Here is a 16,254-nt window from a genome sequence, read left to right as displayed (position 1 = left end):
ACCTAATTATATCCAACACCATCCAATTACACCTTATTTACCCAACAATATCCAAATTTACCCAACATCATCAAACTACAGCAATACCACCAAACTACACCCAACACAACCCAATTATACCCAACACCACCCTATTACATCAACTACACCAAAGACCATACTATTATATCCAACAATATTCAAATATACCCAACTACACCCAATTATACCCAACATCTCCAAACTACAGCCAATACCACCAAACTATACCTAACACAACCTAATTATATCCGACACCATCCAATTACACCCTATTTATCCAACAATATACAAATATACCCAACTACACCCAATTATACCCAACATCAAACTACAGCAATACAACCAAACTACACCCAACAATATCCTATTATATCCAATCACACCAAACACCATCCTATTACACCCAACATCACCCAACTACACCTGATTATACCCAAGATCACCAAACTACAGCCAATACCACCAAGCTACACCAAACACAACCTAATTACACCCAACTCCACCTAATTTCACCCAACACCATCCTATTATACCCAACATCACCAAACTACAGCCAACACCACCCAATTAGATCTCTACAACACCCAAACACAATAGTCCATTGAACGCTGACTGTTTCCAGACATCTGCAGAAGCATCACAGACATAAGCAGCAGCAACACCACCCAACTACACCAAAGAAAACAGAACAGCCAATGACAACCAAACAAACACCAAGGGCTGACTCTTGAGTATCTACTGACAATGCCAGCTCTCAAATAGAGATGGTGGACTCACATTCTCATTAAATATTCTAATATGATGATCAAGACATTTCTGATCATTATTAGAGTTTAAAACCGTTGAAATAACATATATTTGTGGAAACTGTGATGCATTTTATTTTTCAGGATTCATACATTAAAAGAAAGATCATAAGCACAATTAACTTTACTGTTATTTTCAAGATTATTTTGATAAAATACTGAAATATACAATGTTTATGGTATTTAAAAACCTAATTTAAATGAAACTATATATTTTTACTTTAATTCAAACATGGTTAATTCAGTTTCTACTTGTTGATAACCACTGATATAAAATGACTCACACTGTGCTGTAAGACTCACAAGCAGCATCATGATGACACCAAAACAACTGGTGTGTGTGTGTGTGTGTATGTGTGTGTATGTGTCTGGGCGAGCAGGTTTAAGAGTTTCTCACAGACTGAAGCTCAGTCACCCTGACGAGAGGAAAAAGATCATCTTGTGGTAAGACAGTCTGAAAATAAACTCTCTTCAGTGATGTGTGTGTGTGTGTGTGTCTCAGAATAAAAGCAGTGTCCTGGATGACATCTCAGATATGATCTGTGGTCTGAGGTGCCAGCAGAACGCACATGACCACATGCAACTTCTGGATCCATCAGAATCAAGAAACTCGGATCTCAGACGCTCATAGACATCAGTGGGTCAAACTGCAGTCACAGCAGAACCAGGCGGAAGATCAGTGATTCTACAGGAATGAACATACATAACACACCTGATCTACAGCATAAATAACTCTGAAGTGTTGGCATTGGTTTCGGTGCAGCTTATTAGAAATATGTCAGAAGATCCATGCTTCTACAGTGTGTCCGAATGCTGTCAGAAGAACTAAAAGGGCTGATAATCCAATTTAATTAGCCTATCATTATGAATCTTGCCTTAATCAGAAGTACTTTCATGAGCTTTGTGTTGAATTATTTCTACCTGGCTGAACCAAACACAACCCCCATCACTATTACTGACAGTAAAAAACTCAAGACTTCAAGATGGATGACCTTCACTTCTTGAACCAGTGAGAAACTACCTAGCAACAAACAGAGAAACCCTAGCAACCAACAAACAAGAGCAGCCTAGCAACCAAAAATAACACCCTAGCAACTAATAAGACCACCCTAGCAACAAACAAAAACACCACAGCAACCAACAAGGAAACACTTGCAACCACCTAGCAAGAAAGCAAGGACCCCCTAGTAACCAACCAAGCAAGACCTCAGGAACAAATAAAAAATTCCTAAATTGAACCAGGACAGCCTTGCAACCAACCAACTAACAGGGGCAGCCTAGCAACCAACCAACAAAGAAGTCCTAGAAACCAATCAACTAACAAGGACGTCCAAGCAATCAAAAAAAACACCCTAGCAACCAATAAGATCAGACAAGGACACCATTGCAAGCAACCAACCAACAGGAACACCCTATCAACCCAAACGTAAATTTAATTAGTTATGCAACAAGTATGATTACTATTAGCATGTTCTCTTTTATATCCACAAACTTATTATGGTGTTATGATTTAAAAATCAACACTTTATCCTTTAGAGATGAACATTTATTTTGAGGTAACTCTAATCAAGCCATGCCATTATTTTTTGTAACCTCGTTGACATTTTAACCATGTGTGAAAATGACTATATCATCAGCATACACACTGTTACACTCTTGACACATCATATTTAAATCATTAAATTGTACACAATGAAGAGTACTGTGCCCAATCCTGAGCTTCGAGAAACACCTGTTTGGTCTAGGGGTATGATTCTCACTTGGGGTATGAGTACATATCCCGGACGAGCCCCCAATTATGTTACGTAGTGGAAGCATCGCGATACGCACATAAAATAAGGATTACTTTCTCCTTCAGGTAAGGGCTACATTTTTTAAAAACAACACTTTTTCCTTTAGAGATGAACATTTAATTTTAGGTAACCCTAATCAAGCCACCCTATTATTTTTTGTAACCTCATTAACATTTTAACCATGCGTGAGAATGACTGTATCATCAGCATTCAAAACAATATTACACTGTTGACACATCGTAAGCAAATCAATAAATTTACACAATGAAAAGGATTGGGCCCAATACTGAGCCTTGAGGAAGACCGGTTTGGTCTAGGGGTATGATTCTTACTTGTGGTATGGGTACATATCCCGGACGAGCCCCCAATTATGTTACGTAGTGGAAGCATCGGGATACGCACATAAAATAAAGATAATTTTCTCCTTCAGGTAAGGGCTACATGCTTTAAAATCAACACCTTTTCCTTTAGAGACGAACATTTAATTTTAGGTAACCCTAATCAAGCCACGCTATTACTTTTTGTAACCTCGTTAACATTTTAACAATGCGTGAGAATGACTGTATCATCAGCATACATAACAATAATACACTGTTGACACATCGTAAGTAAATCATTATATTTACACACTGAAGAGTATTGGGTCCAATTCTGAGCCTTGAGGAACACCGATTTCGTCTAGGGGTATGACTCTCAATCGGGGTACGAGAGATTCTGGGTTCATATCCCGGATGAGCCCCCAATTATGTAACATAGTGAATGCACCGCACTACGCACATAAAATAAGGATGACTTACTCCTTCAGATAAGGGCTGCATGCTTTAAAATTAACACTTTGTCCTTTAGAAATGAACATTTAATTTGAGGTAACCCTGATAAAGCCACACAATTTAACCTCGTTAACATTTTAACCAGGAGTGAAAATGACTATCATCAGCATACATAACAATATTACAATGTTGACACATCATAAGTAAATCATTCAATGTACACAATGAAGAGTGTGGGACCCAATACTGAGCCATGAGGAACACCAGTTTGGTCAAGGGGTATGATTCTCACTTGGGGTATGGGTACATATCCCGGACGAGCCCCCAACTATGTTACGTAGTGAAAGCATCGCGATACGCACATAAAATAAAGATAATTTTCCCCTTCAGATAAGGGCTACATGCTTTAAAATCAACACCTTTTCCTTTAGAGACGAACATTTAATTTTAGGTAACCCTAATCAAGCCACGCTATTACTTTTTGAAACCTCGTTAACATTTTAACAATTTAAAATCTAAATATTACACGGTTGACACATCGTAAGTAAATAATTATATTTACACAGTGAAGAGTATTGGGCCCAATTCTGAGCCTTTAGGAACACCGGTTTGGTCTATGGGTATGACTCTCACTTGGGGTATGAGAGATCCTGGGTTTATATCCCGGACGAGCCCCTAATTATGTTACATAGCGGAAGCACTGCCCTACGCAATTAAAATAAGGATAAATTCCTATTAAAAGAGGTCACCTGGAGTCTCCTTTCCTGCTCCCAAAGCACTCACACACACACACACACACGCCAAGTTGTAAAAAGGGTTTCAAATTTACAAGCTTGCAAGGGAATTAAAGGCCAAAACAACAAACAAAACAAAATACACTAACTAATTTTGGACCGTTACGGTCATTGAGCTTATGATTACTTGTGTAGGGATAGGAGGAAAAGACTTAATTTAAGAACTTTGTAGAAAAATTGTAATTTAATAATATACGCAACAAGCATGTTCAGGTAGCATGTTTCGTTAATATCCACAAATATATTTACGCTTATTTTTATGCTTTAGAAAACTCAAAACGCACATCTTTAACTTGAGGGTCTGTTTTTAATGTCCAGCAGAACATTATATAACCCACAGCTCCTTCAGATAAGGGCTTCAAAAATAGTTCTGGAGAGAATACACTCTTCTCATCTGTGTGTGCGCGCGCATGTGTGTGTGAGAGAGGCCAATGCATCATGTCAAGAAAGCGTCCACTGGAGCATTTGAATTGGCTTTTGTGTGTGCTTTCTCCCTGCCTGAGGAACAGCTCCAAACTTCAGCGCTTCTGTGAGTTTCTGCCTCCGCAGCCGTCGCTCTGAAAGGTCCATTTTGTATCTCGGATCACTCGACCATCAAAATGGAAGCGGCCTGGAAACGCAGCGTCCTTTAAAAACACTCAGAGACGCAGAGCAGATCTTTAAATCATCACGTCTGCAGATGCAGGAGAAACATCTGAGACGGAAACCCAAGCTGGACAAAGAGGCGATTCAGGTGACGCCTCCAGACGCTCTTATTAATAACACAAGCAAGCCTTTGACATCCAGAATTATTCAAATTAAATCACCACATTACTCCGCGCACAAACACACACACTCAGACGTGGCCTTCGATCCATCAGATGCACAGAATGCATCACAGATTAAATAAAAATATACTGTTAAACAATTACTGGACCACAAAACCAGTCATAAGACATGTGTAGATTTTAGAAAATTTGGATTTATGCAGTATATATTAGGCGTGCATGATAAGCAAAAATATGTGATATTGTTGAGCTCTGCAATAACGATATTTCTTACGACATAACATTCTCCAATGATATAATTAGCCATGTTCATTCATCATTTAATGAAATTAAAATAAACAGGTAAAAAAAAAATCAGATCTAATTAATTCTAATTCTGACAAAGAAATGTGTCAAGGTGCAAACATTCAGTCTTTAAAACACTATGAATGAGTGAACAACACATTTACTATAGTATTGATTCATCTTTGTTAATGTTGTCGGTGAGTGCATTACCTAATGTTATGTAAACTCTCGATTTTTAATAATACATTAGTAAATGTTGAACTTTATTTATAAATGCTGTACAAGAATGTTTAGATGTGTATATAATGTGTATATAAAACATTAACTAATGAACCATTATTTTAAAGTCTTTTTTAGACTACTACTACTACAAATACTACTACTTATAATAATAATAATACTAATAATAATAATAATAATAATGGAATATGTAAAAATAATAAATATATAAAATCAACAAAACAAATAAAACCAAATAAAACTACGAGTACATTAAACATGCTGGGCGATTCAACAATTGGGTTCATTTTGTTTGCCAATTAAATAAAAAAAATTATAATTTTTGAAAATAAATTTAAAAAAAAAGATCATTATTAAAATATGATTAAATAACAACAGCAACAAAAATGATAATAATAAGCTAATAATAATAAAAATAATAAATAAACAAATCAATGTAAAAATTAAATAAATAATTTAAAAAAGTTCAATAATAATAATTATAATAATAATAATAGTAATAATGATAATATAAATAAAAAATAAAAATAAATTAAAGTAAAAAATGTAATTAAAATAATAAAAATAATAAAAATTAATAATAATAAAGTTAAATAATAATAATAATAATAATATAAATAAAAAATAAAAATTTATGTAAAAAAGTATTAAAATAACAACAATAATAAATTAAAATAATAAAAGTTATATAATAATAATAATAATAATAATAATAATAAGATGAATAAAAAAATAAAATAAAATAAATGTTTAAAAAAATCTAGCAAAATAACAATAATAATAAATTAAAATAATAATAAAGTTTATTATAAAAGTTATTAAAAGATTTTTTAAATTAAAAATAATAAAAATAATAATAAATTTTAATATTAATAAAATTAAATAAAGTTAATAAGTAAATGAAATAAAATAGTAATAAAATAAAAATCCACTGGTATACAAACATGAGTTTCTTTAACCCAGCAGCTGTTTTTATCTGACCCCTAGTGTGCATCTCACCCACCATATATATATATACACTAGATATCGCATAGGGACCCTGAGCATGCGTCAATAGCGCCGCCACGTTTGTACAGTGCTCCCAGGACAAAAGTCATTCAACTAGTCAAGACTAAAGCCAATGTGAGATGCTGGACTTTAGCGCTGTGCACGGGTGTAACAAGCAAACACAGAAAACAAAGCAGAACATTTCATAGGAAAGATTTAGGTCTTTTTTTTACGTTTTTGTATGTTACGAACTTTTGTGCTCAACAAGTCACGTTATTGATGATAATACAGTCTCTTACTGCACTGATCATAAGACAAAGCAGCACCAACTCACACTAAACACTCGGCTTATGCTAGTTTAGTAGAATAAAATCAGCAAACAACGTAAAAGAAATATGAACACAAGATGCTGCAGTACTAGAAACTTGTATTATTGTTGGCTCAGTGAACGAGTCGTTCATAACAGAGATTCATTCACAAACAAATCGCTCCGTAAGAAAGCAGGAGAGGGGGGGGGGGGTGTTTCAGGACACGGATTAGACCAAATTTAACAGGTATAGGGAGGATAATACATTTCCATGCACACAAACACACACTCTTTGTTGGTAGTGCCTGTGCGGTCACTGATCCATCCATGTAGAAAAGTGATGTCAAATTAAAGATTTCAGAATTTAAATAAATATTTGCATACTGACCAGCGGGAAAACTCCCAATCATATGTGAATATGTGTGTATCTCTGGCTCTGGATGGCCAGTCCTCCACTGCAGCTTGGTCTCACATTCATTTCAAACGAGCGCTACCCTGTACTAAAATGGCGGCTCTATTGACGCATTCCTTTCAATAGACAAGGGTAGGCGACATCTAATGTAAATATCTATGCTCACCCACTACATAGGCACCCACTACTGAAGAGCGCTACACCTCAAGTGAGACTCAACTCAACAATTTCAACACATCATTTAACTAACAAAACTATAATAAATCAAACACAACACACTAATGTATGACAGAACTGTTAACTTGTGCTCAATTCCCTGTATGCATGTCCATACTGCTGATCTTGGCATGTAAACAACAGCAAGAAATAAACATGAAGTACTTTATATTTTATTTCACTGACTAGGGAGCGACTAAAGAGCCCTATAGTTGAAGTGAGATTTAAAGAGTAATATTACAATATAAAGTCAGTTCTTAGCCAAGTAACTAAAAGTGTTAATTAAGGAAAGTAATATGAAAGTATGTTTATGAGTATAGATAGATCAGCTTAACTTTTTTACCCAACAATGAATACTGGCAAAACTCGGATGTAAACAATAGCATGCATTAAGCAGTTAGTGTACTAATAAATATATTATTCGGCCTATTTATACTGTTTAAACCACAGAAAACGACTGATAAATCATATAGAGATGAATTATTATGCAGGGTATGTTAACAAACTGAACTTAACAAGTGGTTAAACACACATAATCAGCATTAATACAGATAATAGTCCAATATTTGAGGACAAATGATCTGGAAATTAGAATATCCTGATTCAGTTTCACCATTTGCTAGTTTTTTCTTTCTTCTGCTTAACATTTGCCAATCTATAATAGTCTAAATGTGTTTTCTGAACAGTACAGCCAAAAACATGACAATAATTGATCATTTTCACCAGCAATAATCAATAAAGCAGTCAAGCTTCAGTGAGTTCAGGGGCTTTGTTTACATTCTGTGCCTCCAATATGGCCGCCTGCTGATGCATCATGAAAACACTCAATAGTTTTGTGCAAAAAGCTTCAAAAACCCAGCAGTTTTAGCACATTTCTCAAGTCTTCATATAGGGTTAGGAACAGAGCTCATGTATACACTGTTTAACTTTACCCTCATTGGTCTAGCATTAAAAGTAAATTAAATCTTTGTGTGCGTTCAGTCATTTTCTGTGTTCGACAGAATAAAGAGACAAAAATGATGTGCAGTAAGAGATTTGATGCTTTTAACCCAGCTCTAAACTAAACATCCAGATGAAAACACTACAGCTCTATCACACTGACTGGAGAAGATGAGAGTTTATATACATTTCTAAACATAAATCTCATCATAAACACCCAAAACGTGGAGTGTTTCCAAATTTACTCGGTCAAATATGGACAAACTTAGCCATCCATGTTTGACCCAATACTGAGTTAAAACAGCCCAGCATTTTTGATACTAAAATTCAACACTAAACTATATATAACTGATTTGCAATCACACTTGATAACAGATAAATGCATTTTATTTGCTTAAATATTCCATAATAAAATAAAACCAATATAATAACAATTTTATACACTAGTTTCAGCACAAAACCACACACTACTACACTCAGCCATGCTAAACGCTAATAAACAGCATATAATGCATTTAACCCAGTTCTAAACTAAACATCCAGATGAAAACACTACAGCTCTATCACACTGACTGGAGAAGATGAGAGTTTATATACATTTCTAAACATAAATCTCATCAAAAACCCCCATAAAGTTGAGCGTTTCAAAATCTATTGGGTCAAATATGGACAAACTTAGACATCCATATTTGACCCAACATTGAGTTAAATCAAGCCAGCATTTTTGATACTGAAATATAATCCTACTGTGAGTTTCAGTCACACTTGCTAACATACATGCATTTTTAATTGCTTAAAAATTCCACTATAAAAATAAATATACTATACTCAGCCATACTAAACGCTAATAAACAGCATATAATGCATATAACCCAGCTCCAAAACTGAACATCAACATCCAGATGAAAACCCTACAGCTCTATTAAAGTTTTCATACACTTGTAAATCTCATTAAAAACACCCCAAAAGTGGAGCGTTTCAAAATGGACTCAGTCAAATATGGACAAACTTAGCCATCCATATTTGACCCAATACTGAGTTAAAACAGCCCAGCATTTTTGATACTAAAATTCAACACTAAACTATATATAATTGAGTTGCAATCACACTTGATAACAGATAAATGCATTTTAATTGCTTAAATATTCCATAATAAAATAAAACCAATATAATAACAATGTTATACACTAGTTTCAGCACAAAAACACACACTACTACACTCAGCCATGCTAAACGCTAATAAACAGCATATAATGCATTTAACCCAGCTCTAAACTTAACATCCAGATGAAAACACTACAGCTCTATCACACTGACTGGAGAAGATGAGAGTTTATATACATTTCTAAACATAAATCTTATAAAAAAAAAAACATAAAGTTTAGCGTTTCAAAATCTATTGGGTCAAACTTAGCCATCCATATTTGATCCAACATTGAGTTAAATCAAGCCATACTGAAAATATAATCCTACTGTGAGTTTCAGTCACACTTGCTAACATACATGCATTTTTAATTGCTTAAAAATTCCACTATAAAGATAAATATACTATACTCAGCCATACTAAACGCTAATAAACAGCATATAATGCATATAACCCAGCTCCAAAACTGAACATCAACATCCAGATGAAGACCCTACAGCTCTATTAAAGTTTTCATACACTTGTAAATCTCATTAAAAACACCCCAAAAGTGGAGCGTTTCAAAATGGACTAGGAATGGTTAGTTTTGCCCATAATTGAGTTAACATTGAGTTAAAACAACCCAGCATTTTTGATAACAAAATATAATACTTTTAAAAAATAAACATTCCATAGTAATAACAACAAATTAACTAATATAATCATATCGTTTGACAGCTCTAACACTACAGCTAAACGCCCAAAAAGTGGAGCATTTCACAATGTGTTGGGTCAAATATGGACAAGTCATTTTACCAATTAAGTTTAAAATACACTTTTTAACCCATGCAATGGTTAGGTTTGTCCATATTTGACACAACATTGAGTAAAACAACCCAGCATTTTTAGTGTAATCTCATTATGTTTTACTGAAATATAATACTAATAAAAACATAATTGAGTTGCAAATCACACTTGCTAACAGACACAATGCTATTTAATTACTTACGAATTCCATAATAAAAGTAAAATCATAACTTTACACTAGTGAACAGCAGTTTGACAGCAAAAACCCACACTACAGCATATGATCCATATAACCCAGCTCCAGAACTGAACATCCAGATGAGAACACTACAGATCATCAACTTTCAAATATCAATTTCATTAAAAGCAGCCAAAAAGTGGAGCATTTCAAAATTTGTTAGGTCAGATATGGACAAACAATGACTGGGTTTATCCATATTTGACACAACATTGAGTTAAAATAACCCAGCATTTTTGGTGTATTAAATGTCAATAAAAAATAAAAATATAATAGAGTAGCAATCGCACATGCTATGTAATTACACAATAAAATCATTACAATTTTATGCACTAGTGAACAGCAGTTTCACTTTAAAACTCTCTACTATACTTAACATTTAATCAAACTGACTGTAAGAGTTTTCATATTTTAAACATAAATCTCACCTAAAAGTTGGGTCAAATATGGACAAACAACGGTTAGCTTTGTATTAGCATGAAAGCACTACAGCTCTATTAAATTAACTGTAAAATCTGTAATGCATTTCATTCATTTTTAAACATAAATATGATTAAAAGCACACAGAAGATAGAGAAACAATGGTTAAGTTTGTCCATATTTGTATATATGTCAAATAAAATGGAGTTGCATACACACCTGCAACCAGAAAATGCATTTTAATTGCATAATAAAAATGATCACAATTGTACGCACTAGTGAACAGCAGTTTCACAGCAACACACACACTATTATACTCAACGCTAATGACCAGCATATAATGCATATAACCCATCTCCAAAACTGAACATCAACATGCAGATGAAAACACTACAGCTCTATCACACTTTTAAACATAAATCTCATTAAAAACAATAAGTTGAGAATTTCAAAATATGTTGGGTCAAATACGGATGTTTTGGTTCAGATATGTACAAACAATAGTTAGGTTTGCATCATTTTATTATTGTATAATAAAAAAAATACAATTGAACTGAAAAAAAACCCACTTGAACAGCAGTTTCACAACAAAAACACACACTACTATACTCAACGCTAATAAACAGCATATAACCCAGCTCCAAAACTGAACATCAACATCCAGATGAAAACACTACAGCTCTATCACACTTTTAAACATAAGTCTCATTAAAACAATAGTTAGGTTTGTCTCAAACAATGGTTAGCATCAAAATAACAGCAAACTAACTGTAAAAGCAGCTAAAGTGCATTTTCATATATTTTTAAACATAATTTTCAATAAAAACATCCAATAAGTTGAACATTTCAAAATGTGTTGCGTCAAATATGAACAAACAATGGTTAGGTTTGTCCATGTTTGACCCAACATTGAGTTAAAACAACCCAGCTTTCTTTAGTGTATTAAATATCATCATGATTTACTGAAATAAAACAAAAAAAAAATAGAACTGCAATTGAAAATTGAACTGCAAATCACACTTGAACAGCAGTTTCACAACAAAAACACACACTACTATACTCAACCGTACTAAACAGCATATAACCCAGCTCCAAACTAAACATCCAGATGAAAACACTACAGCTCTATCACACTGACTGGAGAAGACGTAGTGCATTTTTATTCATTTTAAACATGAATCTTATTAAAAAGTGGAGCATTTCAAAATCTATTGGACCAAATATGGACAAACGTAACCATCCGTATTTGGCCCAACACTGATTTAAATTAACCCAGCATTTTTGATACTGAAATGTAAGACTAATAAAAATGATAATTGAGTTGCAATCACACTTGCTAACAGAAAAATGCATTTTAATTGCTTAAATATTCCATAATAAAAATAAATAAAACCAATATAATAACAATTTTATACTCTAGTTTCAGCACAAAAACACACACTACTACACTCAGCCATGCTAAACGCTAATGAACAGCATATAATGCATTTAACCCAGCTCTAAACTAAACATCCAGATGAAAACACTACAGCTCTATCACACTGACTGGAGAAGATGTAGTGCATTTTTATTCATTTTAAACACGAATCTTACTAAAAACACCCAAAAAGTTGAGCGTTTCAAAATGTGTTGGGTCAAATATGGAAAAACAATGGTTAGGTTTGTCGATATTTGACCCAACATTGAGTTAAAACAGCCCAGCATTTTTGATACTAAATTTAACTCTAAAATCTATATATAATATAATAATTGCAATCACACTTGATAACAGATAAATCCATTTTAATTGCTTAAATATTCCATAATAAAAATAAAACCAATATAATAACAATATTATACACTAGTTTCAGCACAAAAACACACACTACTACACTCAGCCATGCTACATTTACATACATTTCTAAACATAAATCTCATCAAAAACACCCATAAAGTTTAGCGTTTCAAAATCTATTGGGTCAAATATGGACAAACTTAGCCATCCATATTTGACCCAATACTGAGTTAAAACAACCCAGCACTTTTGATACTGAAATTCAATATAAACTATATATAATTGAGTTGCAATCACACTTGATAACAGATAAATGCATTTTAATTGCTTAAATATTCCATAATAAAAATAAATAAAACCAATATAATAACAATATTATACACTAGTTTCAGCACAAAAACACACACTACTACACTCAGCCATGCTAAACGCTAATAAACAGCATATAATGCATTTAACCCAGCTCTAAACTAAACATCCAGATGAAAACACTACAGCTCTATCACACTGACTGGAGAAGATGAGAGTTTACATACATTCTTCAACATAAATCTTATTAAACACCCATAAAGTGGAGCATTTCAATATTCTTTGGGTCAAATATGGTCAAACAATGGTTAGGTTTGTGTTAGCGTGACAATAACAGCTCTATCAGACTAACTGTAAAAGCTGTAGTGCATTTTCATTCATTTTTAAACATAGATCTCATTAAAAACACCCAATCAGTTCAGAGCCTGTCTCCTGCAACACTGTGGTGTGGATCTTCATGAAAGTGGGTCAGCGGTGAGCTTGGACCATGAGCCATCGCTGTGTGCTCAACAGTTGCATAAGACGGCTTTCAGCTTTTCCAGGTCAGACACTCCAGCAGATCATTAGACTGAAACTACAGCAGAAACACCACTGAAGGAGATGCCTTTAGAGGAACTCTGGATATATATATGCGCTGATGCAAATCCACCAGAAGTCATGCACGTGTTTTATTAGAGTAAAACATGAGGAGGAATGTTCTCAGAAACCTCAGAGAACCAGCAGACGGAGTCTTAAAACTGCAGTAACCTTCATCTGAGGGAACCTGTTTGCCCTGACATGGGAGACGTGCCACCATTTTGAGCTCCTCTGGCCTGCGTCTGTCGCATTGAGAGAGTGTGTGTGTGTGTGTGTGTGGTGCGCTGTCTTTGTCAGCAGGATTTCACAGTGGCCAGAGCGATTGCAGAAGGACACACACACACACACACACACACACACACACACCAAAAAAGCTCTGATGGTGTGCAACACGTCACAAGGCATGTCAGATTATTAATCTTAAAATCCAGACAAGATCAGAAAATCACTTTCACTTCCAAACCAGCAGATCCACAAACACACACACACACACACACGCACACACACACACACACACACACACACACACACACACACACACACACACACACACAGGTGCATAAAGGGAAGTGAATAAAGACAACTAAAAAAGTTGAGTATTGATAAATGCACGAGTTTGGTGATAGACACCAGCATTTGTCAATACTGAAATGACTCTGAATGCATGAAACAATAATAATAAAGATCTCCAAAAAGAGTGGAGGATCTGACTGTAGGCCAGCACTGTTGAAGCTCCACACACACACACACACACACACACACACTCAACAAACTCTAAGCTCCAGCTAAAGCTTCACAAACACCACAATATAAACACACACACCGCCTCAAACTACCAGAGAAGGAGATAAAAGTGCAGCATAAACGCGGAGTGTGTCGCCGACGCCTCGCTCGCGACGCGTCCAGCTCCATGCAGCGGCCAGCAGGAGAAACTCAACCTTTGTTCTCCAGCGAGACTCCATTTTTATCTGGAGGAACCGTCCGTGTCATTCTACACCTGCGGGGAGCAGCACCTGGAGCCCGGCGCGGGAAAAGAAAAACAACCCGATTTTCCTCGCGTCGCCCACATTTGTAGCGCGTCACGTCACGAGAGCGTAGCGCGCGTCGCGTCAGTCTGTCTGGCTGACTAATGGAGCTCCAAATCCGCGCAATGGCTTCCAGCTCGCCGCACAACGCGTCCCTCAAACGCCCTCGAAAGCTCTGGAGGAGCCGCGCGTTTTCTGAAGGATTCCGTGGAAACGCGAGCGCTTGTTACCATGCAGGTCGGCTCTCCATTAGAAAAAAACCGCGATCGTGAAGCGTCAATATATCTGCTGAAACCGAATACTCACGGCTGGATCCTGGATCTTCTGCGAAGTTGTTCCCGGTCTAGATCTGCAGTATATTCGCCATCTTCGCTGCTCCTTCTTCTTCTCCTCCTCCTCCTTCTTCTTCTTCTTCCTCCTCTTCTTCTTCTTCTTCTTCAGTACGGCAGCTGCAGATGACCTGAGCTCCGGCTGTCTCTGAATAATGAGCAGCCTCAGAGACAAGGAAGACAATCTGCTAAGCTGGCAACACAAAGAAGTTTTGGAGTCTAGCAAGCACCAGAGGGTGCACAAGAGTTTGCGATGAGACAGTGAGACAGGAGGAAGGTCCACAGAGCCGCTCATGACTCCAGCAGTAATGGAGATCAGACATGGAGCCCCTGGCGGCGCTTATGACACGTTATGATGAGCATATGAGCAGACGCGTCATTACTGCTTCATTATAGACCCTCCCGCGCGCGCACACTTCTCCATCACCGAGGAGCATTCATTAATCTGCGCTCGTGTGCTGGAGATCGGCTCCATAAACACATACTCATGGTGGCATTGCTTAATACGTTGTAATAATGTTTCCCCAACGTTCCTGTAAACATTAAAGGGACAGTTCACCTAAAACTAAATATAATTCACTCACTCTAGTCTCAAACATGTCTGAGTTTCCTCTGTTGAACACAAAGTAGGGTAAAAATGCTGGAATCCGGTAACTATTGACTTCCATTGTTTTTCCTACTATTGAAGTCAATGGTTACCGGGTTAAAAATGTATATTTGTGTGTGTTTAATAGAAAAAGGAAACTCAAGGTGTTGAAGCACTCTTGAGGGTGAGGGTTAAAAGAACATGCAAATTCATTTTTATATTTAAAAATTTTATATTTGAAAAGTCAGAATAGTAAAACATTCTGGCGGTTCATTCCACTGTGGCGACCCCTGATAAGTAAAGGGACTTGGCAAAAGGAAAATGAATGAATGAATAAACCTTCTGATGTAAAAAATATACTTTTTGGTGACATTTTAAGAGTCTAATCAAAGGCCAGATCATTCTGAATTAATGTAAACATTTGTACCTTCTGTGTGAATCTTGTCCAGTTCTGGGAACAGTTCATGAGGTGCTGCAGGTCGGCTCCATAAACATGATGACATTTCTGCTGCTTGATAATACGTTGTATAAACATTTCTCCAACGTTTCTGTAAACATTAAAGGGACAGTTCACTCAAAACATTCTCTGTCATCATTTACTCACTCTAGTCTCTAACATGTCTGAGTTTATTCCATTGAACACAAAGGATGATATACTGACAAACGCTTGAACCGGTAACCATTGACTCCCATTGTTTTTCCTACTATTGAAGTCAATGGTTACCGGTTT

At 35.6% G+C, this 16,254-nt stretch overlaps 1 protein-coding gene across 3 annotated transcripts in view; it reads right to left on the bottom strand.

The window, feature by feature from the left end:
- znf462 (zinc finger protein 462) overlaps positions 1-15,107 on the bottom strand; it is a 93,888-nt gene extending 78,781 nt beyond the window's left edge. For 2 of the 3 annotated variants that reach the window (XM_056446043.1, XM_056446044.1), the window contains exon 1: positions 14,916-15,107. The gene's annotated coding sequence lies outside the window, so the exon portion shown is untranslated. The remainder of the gene's footprint in view (positions 1-14,915) is intronic. The other variant, XM_056446045.1, reaches the window with a different exon arrangement.
- Positions 15,108-16,254: the final 1,147 nt, after the last annotated feature.

The sequence above is a fragment of the Danio aesculapii genome, chromosome 21 (genome assembly GCF_903798145.1).
Source record: "Danio aesculapii chromosome 21, fDanAes4.1, whole genome shotgun sequence".
In the NCBI taxonomy this organism is placed as follows: Eukaryota; Metazoa; Chordata; class Actinopteri; order Cypriniformes; family Danionidae; genus Danio; species Danio aesculapii.
The sequence above is the reverse complement of the archived record's forward strand: the minus strand, read 5'-3'. Positions and strand labels throughout refer to the sequence as shown.